The following is a 9,046-nucleotide window of genomic DNA, read 5'->3' as shown; positions in this document are numbered from 1 at the left end:
CTCGGTAAGTCATGGGATTACTCCATTAGTTAAGATGTGAGTGCTGGAAGTAGGAAAACCTCACCTTCATAGCCGCTCTGGTTGCGAACACCATCTCAGTTAGGTCAGAGAAAGGGAAACCGTCTTACGGCTGGGTCTGACCAACCTGGTCACGAATAGATAAGGGGGAAAGAGCTGGGGAAGCAATAGCACATGTAAAAAGAAGGGTATTTCTCTCTCTCTTCCGATTCTCTACAGGGGCTCCAGTTTCTCCTAGCTGGTCACATGCTCTTGGGTCTGCACCCTCCAAATGGAGGGTCTAGGAAAGGTCATTTTTTGCTTTTCTTCTAACACTGAATTCTGCAGAAAGACTCTGCAGTGGCTTTATTGAGTGATTTACTGCTGTTGGAAACTGGATAAATGTCAGGTAGTCCATAAGGACCAAGCCATTAAGGGACAAAAATACCAGCAACAATTTTTTTCAGCACCTACTAGGTACGAGGATCTGTGCTTCACACTCTGTATACATTTTCCCTCATCCTGCCCCAAATCCAGCAAGCTGGGTCTCTTTACTCTCATTTTATAAATGAGGATAATATAATTCAGGGAAGAGACTGCATGACTTACTAACTCTGGGGCTCAAGTACGTGAAAGTTACTTAACACTTCCTGTGCCTTAGTTTCTTCATTGGTAAAATTGACACCTCTCTCCCGGGGCTCTTAAACACGGTGCATACTACACAAGTGTTTGCTCTAACAGTTATTCAATGTTTTGTTAGAGCCGAGATCAAATTCCAAGTTTATTTGAGTCTAAAATCCATGCCTGTTCCCTGATGATGGGATAACATCCTTGAGCCAGTGTTCCAGCCCAAACACGACCCCGGTGAGTCATGGACGGAGGCATCATTCAGAAGGGAGTGTCAGCAGTAACTGTCAAGGGAGGATACAGCATGTTCCCAAACTAAGACCTATCAAATTTTTAAGCCATTATATTTCACATAACCCTTCTGGAAACTTTGAGTTAAGTCTATGCTTCCGATAATACTATGACATTAAATATAGCATCCATATTTTAAGAAAATTTACACATAAGCACACACAGTTTATTTGTCACTCTCAGTGGGCTCAGAATGTTGGAGTAAAAACTTTAAAGGTGGGTGATCTAAGGCACAAAGCAATGCAGCTATTTATTAAATGTTGTATTAAGTGCTCTCATGGACTTCACATAAGTAAATGGAGATTTGACAACAATTTTCCTGTGTCTAACCTAGATCTTTCCCCTGTCCTGAGCATCTTAAGCTTATCAGTTATCTGTACATTGGTTAGGAGCATCTCTTTCCACATTCCCTACTTGTCAAGTGCTTACCATTTAAAAAGTGTTATCCTAGTTTTATTTTGCAGGTTCATAGAAGTTTGACTTAGATCGGAAAATAGATATAATATAGTGGCAGAATATACTCAGTCTTGTCTCTGAATAATAGTCTGTCTATCTATACACCTATCAATTATCTAGCATCTCTATCTATCTATCTATCTGTCTATCTATCATCTATCTATTATCCATGATCTATCATTCATCTAGTATCTATGTATCTATGTATCTATCTATCTATCTATCTATCTATCTATCTACATCTAGCAATCCATCGATCTATTCATCTATCGTCTGTCTATCTATATCTATATCCATCATCTACATTAGATGATATATTAGCTGGCTGGTGATAACTAGTAGTTGAAGGGATTATGGAGAGAGCAGCCATTTCCTCTCCAGTTGATGGGTGATAACTCCATCTTCCAGCAGAGGGCAGTAGAATACGCTCTCTTGCTTATCAAGGCCTTGGGAGCTATTGCTGATATTTGGAAAGGAAGTATACGTCTGAAGATAGAGTAATGGGAAAATTCTGGGTGCAAAAATTTAGAGGAACAGTAAGGGTTACATTAATTCCTGTTATGAGAATGAAAAATTATTTTTTATTGTAACTTTTTTCTTCTTCAGGGAATTGGTAATTGGTGCATGACACAAAAACATTCATCATGACATAACCCTGTACTTTTCCTGTATCTTTGTGAATTATCTTCTATACTTGAATAATATTTCATCTATTTTGTATTTCCTTGTGAAATGAGTTATAAGGAAAATAAATATAACCCCTATGGTTACTAGTTTATTTAGTAAGGTAAATCTGTGCCTTATAGTTCCTAAAAGATTTAGTAGTCAGATAAACCTGTGCCCTATAATTACTTGTTTGTTTACTAGTTATTCAAAAAACATTTAAAAATAACTTAAAAAAAGTTTTGGGGGCAGAAATCCTCTTCCAGAGCCCCGCCTCTATAGATTATTTTATCCTAAACCTTGTGTGTTTATGCCACTCCTGTAAGTGTGTGAAGATATGCAGGAAGTCCCCTCAGTTTTTTGATCTCACTGCCTGTTTGATCATATTTTCATTCCCTGTCACCTACATGTACACATCTCCACCATCCACAAATATCCCCACCGCCCTCATCCCTTCTTCCACTGCGGTGATCACTGTCGGTGCCAAGTTTCGATTAGGAAGACAAAGTGCAAGGAGTTAAGAAAATGGAACTGTTCCCCCAGATCACAGCTCCTTGAGGTCTCCTGGTGCTGGAGACACTCAGCTGCTTCTTAGCCATGATGAAGGTGAAACTAGAATTTGGGGAAACAATGTGGAGGAAAGGAGGATGGGCCACCATAGAAGAGATGGGAAGATTTGCTGAGCAAAGTCACAAAGTAACACAGTTCTTAGTAGCTGTTCTCGATAAGATTTAAAGTCTGTATCACCTCAAATACTGTATTCATTCTTATTTTTAGGACTAAGAGACTGAACTGTATTACACGTATGGTTCATTCCAACTCCAAATTATTTAATTAGCTGCTCTTACCTGAGAGTTTGTCTGAGTTGTTTGATGCAATATTTTCAACAAATTTTCCTGCTGTCCTAGGCAGTGTAGGAATAAGACAGATGAAGACCCTGCTCTCTCGTGGACTTTAGAGCTCATTAGAGCTCACTAGAGCTCACCAGTGAATAGATAAATCTAATCAAGAATTATAGTGTTGCCCCTGCATTTAGCCTTTGTTTATTTACTTAACTAACATGTATTGATGACCTACTCTGTGTCAGGTACCCCACTCCCATGGAGACATGAAACAAATTACTAAACAAATAAATAAGATACTTTCAAAGAGTGAGTGGTAAGTGCTATGAAAAAAGTAATCAGAGTAATACAATATGGAGTGGATGGGAGAAGCGTATGCTCTGATCGCATTGAACCTTGATTTGGGTGGTAGTTTTGGTGGTGGTGAGGGACATCAGAGAATGCTTCCCAAGGGATATAATATGTACATGAAGACCCAAAGGATTCACAGGTGTGAGAGGTAAAGGGGAAGGTGGTGGATGGAGAGTGTCTCAGCATGTGCAGGATCTAGATGGTATGACTTGCTCTTTCAGATTGTTGAAAATGTTCAGGATCTTCCCAGGATCTCTGAGTGAGTGTGGTGGGTGGTGGAATTGGAGAGGTTGACAGAGCAAAAGAATTGAAGGGTCCCTATGCCTAGTCAAGGTATTCGGACTTTGCCACAGAGTAGTGGAAAACTAATATTCACTTCAATAGAATTGCTTAAAGTTTTAAGAAATATTTTCTGGATGCACGTTGGTATTGGGTGCCATTTTCTACTTTGTGAATTCTTACTTTGGGGATGGCAGAAACAGTTTTTTGTAAGGACCCTGTATCAAATGTGTATTTTCCAAAGATTACTTTTCATTTCATTTATTCATCAATGTTTGAGTGAACACTTACATCAGTGAAAAAAACATTAAATTTTCCCACACATGGAAGTTCATTTGAAGGAATAAATTAGAAGAAACTTTCCCAGAGAATGGTTTTGTCAAGTACTTTGTAGAGTCTGAGATTTTTACCGTACTTGCAAGCCAACAAGTTAGCTTGGCTTGATTTCATATAAGCTGGCAGAAGACACGAGACTTCTGGGTCAGAGACAAAGGACTTTATTACTCATGGTAATAGCAGGAACTAGAATGTAAGCATTTGTTCCAGTTCCTACAGGTCAATGTGAAGAGGGTCCATTGATAACCTGTACATGCAGTGAGTTGTGTTATAAGAGAGGAAACCTGAGCTTATGGAACACATCATTTATAAAGGGCAGTAAACAGAAGCATGATTATCCCCTGCCCCAGAGGGAGACACTGTTTTATCTCCCACGAATGTTTACAATACAAGCAACCTCGAAGAGCTAGTTCAGACCAGAGTAGTCAGTGCAAAAGAGAGAAACACAGGAGACTCATGGAGAACAGGCTTCCAACAGATTTGTCTTTGTTTTAGTCAACTTAAAACCTGGGCCACAATATTATTACATGGCCAAAATAAGACTGAAGTTCATCTGTTCCTTTTATTAGAAACAGTATGTCTACACCTATCCTTAGTGGGTCTGTACAGGTGAGCTTTTGTGACTAGCTGGCCTCCGTACATTAGATCTGCAGAGTTTAGTCCTGCCTACAGACATGTTCTGAGGGGCTGGGAGGTTTGGGGTTTTATATACTCCCTTTTATGATTGTTGGAAGTTTGTTACACATTTTAGCAAACTTGAAGGCAGCATTTTCTGTTTATATGGCATTTATGTGTTTATATAAAAAGATAGGAACAAGGTAGGATAAAATATACCCAGAAATAAATTTCTCCTCAAAAATTAGTTAGTAAAATTGTCAGAGAGAATAGACTGGTGGTTGCCAAGGGGGTGGGGAGTAGGAGAGGGATGTATTCAGAGTTTGGGGTTAGCAGATGCAAACTGGTATATATAGAATGGGTAAACAACAAGGTCCTAGTGTATAGCACAGGGAACTGTATTCAATATCCTGTGATAAACCATAATGGAAAAGAATATGAAAAAGAATGTATATATGTATAACTGAATCACTTTGCTGTACAGCAGTAATTAACACAACACTGTAAATCAACTATACTTCAGTTTTTAAAAATTGTCAAGGTGGTAGATATTAAGGAATTGCCACAGAGAATTTTCTGGCCAAACTTTTAATAAGATATTTAAATTGGGCATCCTTTTTGATGGCTACTTTACTCTGCCAGTGCCTCTAAGTGGTTTTTAATCATATAAATAATATTTTAATTATTACTTTTAATTCTAGAACTCTAGTTAATTTGAAATTTAATGTTACAATATTTTCATACAACATATATTTCATTTCTTATGTGATAATTATTATGAATTTTAAAAATGAGAAATGATACACTTGTCAAACATACAAAACAGCCATTTTGGGGGGTTGCATGGATAAAAGTACTTTAAAATACCAAAGACGACAGGACCAATGGCTTAATTAGGTAGGCGTAGGATTTTTTTTTTTGGAAAAAACCTCACACTTGAAAGATTCATTTTGTTTAAAACCATTGATCAATCCAAAGCAACATTCAACTTCACATACTGATTTTACCCCAAGTCTCTGTCCTCTTTTTTTTAAATAAACAATTGTATGCTAAATCTAGATGACTCTTACCTATTTAAATAGGAGTGGCTTTTTCCCATTTTATCTCTAAAGAAGGTAAGGTGGGCATTTTTATACTAATGTCATCAATATTTATATTCCTTGATATCACAGGAACATTCATAGTTTTAAAAATTAACACAGCATGAACTGGAGTTCTTTAGGCTAGTCTCAGTATTTTTTGCTTATTTTGTGCATCAGTTTTGGGAACAATCTCATTCATGTGACAGTGTTAAACTTTACGGGAGCCCTGTGTTCTTGGGAAACAGCAATGGTTAAGAAATCCTCCCACTCTTCTATGTTCAGGGAAATGCCTTACTGCCAAGAAACATTCTTCCCCATATGACTTAGATAAGAGCCAGATGTCTCCTCGCTGACCTTTGGCAATGCCAGACACACACCCTCCACATTCTCATTCCTTGTCTCATAAATGATGGGTTGAACAGTTTGTACCCACTGACTAATCTGAACAAAATACCTGACTTGATCAAACTAGAGTGAAGCTGGTCTCCTTCCCCCAAGCCCTTGAACTCTGAGTTACTCTCATTCTGAGCCAGTGTACAAGCCTTCCTTAACCACTCTTCTGAGAATCAGCTGACCCAAAGGAAAGACATTCCTGGATTAACTGTCCTGCCACTCCACTTATTTCCCCACACCAGATTCCTTCTAGCCTTGTTTACTCCCCATCCTGTATTAAAGAAAAATCCTTTTCTGCTGGACCGTTGAGATCCGGCAGATCTTCCAGTTGGGGGGTTCTCCCTACTGCAAGAGGCCGCCTTCCCTTCCTCACCCTTTTGAATGACCCCTTTGAATGAAGCTTCTCCTTAACTAAGCCCAGATTAGGTTTTTTGTTTGTTTTTTTAAAATAAATTTATTTATTTTATTTATTTATTTTTGGCTGTGCTGGGTCTTCGTAGCTGCGCGGTCTTTCTCTAGTTGCGACGTGCAGGGGCTACTCTTCGTTGCGGTGCACGGTCTTCTTATTGCAGTGGCTTCTCTTGTTGCAGAGCATGTGCTCTAGGCACATGAGCTTCAGTAGTTGTGGCACGTGGGCTCAGTAGTTGTGACTCACGGGCTCCAGAGTGCAGGCTCAGTAGTTGTGGTGCACGGGCTTAGTTGCTCCGTGGCATGTGGGATCTTCCCGGACCAGGGCTTGAACCCTTATCCCCTGCATTGGCAAACGGATTCTTAACCACTGTGCCACCAGGGAAGCCCCCAGATCAGTTTTTATTTAACACATGTTTAGTGTCCAATACTGTTCTTTTCACCTCTCTGCAAGGAAATTGTCAACCTTGTTTACATGGAAAATTAAGTTCAGTTCACAGACATGTTCAAAACACTTGACTGTAGATGGTGATGGATGTTAACTAGGTTTATTGTGGTGCTCATTTCACAATACATACGAATATCCAATCATTATACTGTACACCTGAAACCAAGATAATGTTCTTTGGGTTTTGTTTTTAATGGTGGGAGTATGGTTTATTAAGCTGTGCCTTAGTACAGGCACTGGGGCTTGCCCATGGTCCTCTCAATGTACAAAGCCCGGACATTCTGCCAGTTTTCCTTGAGCAATGACACCAGGAAGTTGACAGCTAAGTGGATGTTGAACACAAGCTCATCGTGTGTCATCTTCAGGTGGCCAACAGCCACTGTCAGACACAGCACCTTCTTCACATGGAACTTGATTGTGGACTTCACTTCACCAACTTTGGCCACCATGTTCTCATTGTGGATCAGCAAGGAAGGGAACTTGCTGGCATTATTCAGGCCTGGGCCCAGGATTCGTGGGATCTGCTTGATCAGAGACTCTGAAGACAAAAAGGTATCATCGGGCTTTCCTGGTGGCGCAGTGGTTGAGAGTCTGCCTGCCAATGCAGGGGACACGGGTTCGAGCCCTGGTCTGGGAAGATCCCACATGCCACGGAGCAGCTGGGCCCATGCGCCACAATTACTGAGCCTGCGCGTCTGGAGCCTGTGCTCCGCAACAAGAGAGGCCGCGATAGTGAGAGGCCCGCACACCGCGATGAAGAGTGGCCCCCGCTTGCCGCAACTAGAGAAAGCCCTCGCACAGAAACGAAGACCCAACACAGCCAAAAATAAATAAATAAATAAATAATCCCAAAGTTTAAAAAAAAAAAGGCATCTTCTTGGCCAGCTTCTTGACCAGTTGCTTATCCTTGTTGAGTTTCTTCAGTGCCTCGATGTCCATATGCGGAATATGCACAGCCTTGGTCACATCACTACATTGCTGGTCCCCCAGAACACATACGGAGAACTTGGGGCGGGAGTGGATTTAAGCCGGACGGTGCCTGAGAGGCATTTGACCTTCTGAGGGTCATAGTTCTTCAGGCAGATCTGAAGCTACACCGTCTCCAAAAACTTCCAGCGCTTGAGCTTGTTCCCCTGCAGCACTTCCCGCACCACCTCGTAGACGGTGTCGCCGGAGACTTTGCTGCTCATGGTGCCTCGCGCTGCGATAACCAGAAAAGAGCAATATAATGCTATTTGTCAATTATATCTCAATTAAAAACAAAACAGAAACACACTTGACTATACTTTACAAAAATGCTTGGAATACATATAAAATGTCAAGTTCACTTCCTAAGGAAGCCATATACTAAAGATAAAACATGACGTGGCAAATACCCAAATATCAATTGACTGCCAGATCCACTATCAGCAAGCTCCTTCCGGGGAATTCGAAACCTCGACGTCAAAGAAAGTGGCTCTGATATGATCTTTATTTGGGTGTCTTCACTGAGGGCTTCAGCATCCCTGGTTTTTGAAAATGAAGATTATCATGCTCACACCTGTTTCTGAGGGTTAGGGGGCTGGGCAGATACTAGCGCCTCCCCCCTGGGATCTTGCCAACACTCCTTTTCCACCTGATCCTACGGACATGCACCTGCTTTTCTATCAATAATAAGATTTTAAAACACTTATTTCCAAGCTCCCAAAATCACTCACCTGTTTCCAACGGGAAAGGAGCCCTAAAAAGAAAGAAGGAGATAAGAGTTCTAAAGGGCAGATAGTAAGAGGCTTTGAGGACTGAAAACTCCAATTGGTTTCATCACTTTCTGGATTAAAAACCCTCACTGGCTCTCTATTGCACTTAATAATGAAACACAGGATCTTCAGTTGGACCGCAGGTCTGGAACATTCCTGCAGTCTCATCCCCACTCCCCCCCTGGCTCACCTGCTCCTAATTCACCCCATGGCAGCCACACTGACCTCTGACAGCTCCTACAGATGCCAAGCTCTGTCCCTCCTTGGGGACTCAGCACACGCAGTTTCTCCACCAGGAATGCTCTCCCCTCCTGCTTTGGACTGGGTAAATACCATCATCCTTCAGGTCATATTCTTTTCCATTCCTGGGGTTTGCCTTGTCTCTTCTTGTCGAAATTAAATCTTTGTCATTTTGTCTTCATAATCACACTTTACACAATTTGTCTATTTGTTAATTCATTTCAAAGGTGCCGAGGCTGAGAAACTCTAATCTGCTGAAAGAATGTCATTCGTAGTTCTTTT

At 40.9% G+C, this 9,046-nt stretch overlaps 1 pseudogene across 1 annotated transcript; it reads right to left on the bottom strand.

Moving 5' to 3' along the window:
• Positions 1-1,594: 1,594 nt before the first annotated feature.
• Positions 1,595-7,978, bottom strand: LOC309607604 (large ribosomal subunit protein uL1-like; annotated as a pseudogene). Its single transcript has 2 exons — positions 7,670-7,978; positions 1,595-7,356 (listed from the first exon to the last, which is right to left on the bottom strand). The product of its transcript is annotated as a large ribosomal subunit protein uL1-like (transcript).
• Between the last annotated feature and the right edge of the window lie 1,068 nt (positions 7,979-9,046).

The sequence above is a fragment of the Balaenoptera borealis genome (genome assembly GCF_965194805.1).
Source record: "Balaenoptera borealis genome assembly, chromosome: 12".
In the NCBI taxonomy this organism is placed as follows: Eukaryota; Metazoa; Chordata; class Mammalia; order Artiodactyla; family Balaenopteridae; genus Balaenoptera; species Balaenoptera borealis.
The sequence above is the reverse complement of the archived record's forward strand: the minus strand, read 5'-3'. Positions and strand labels throughout refer to the sequence as shown.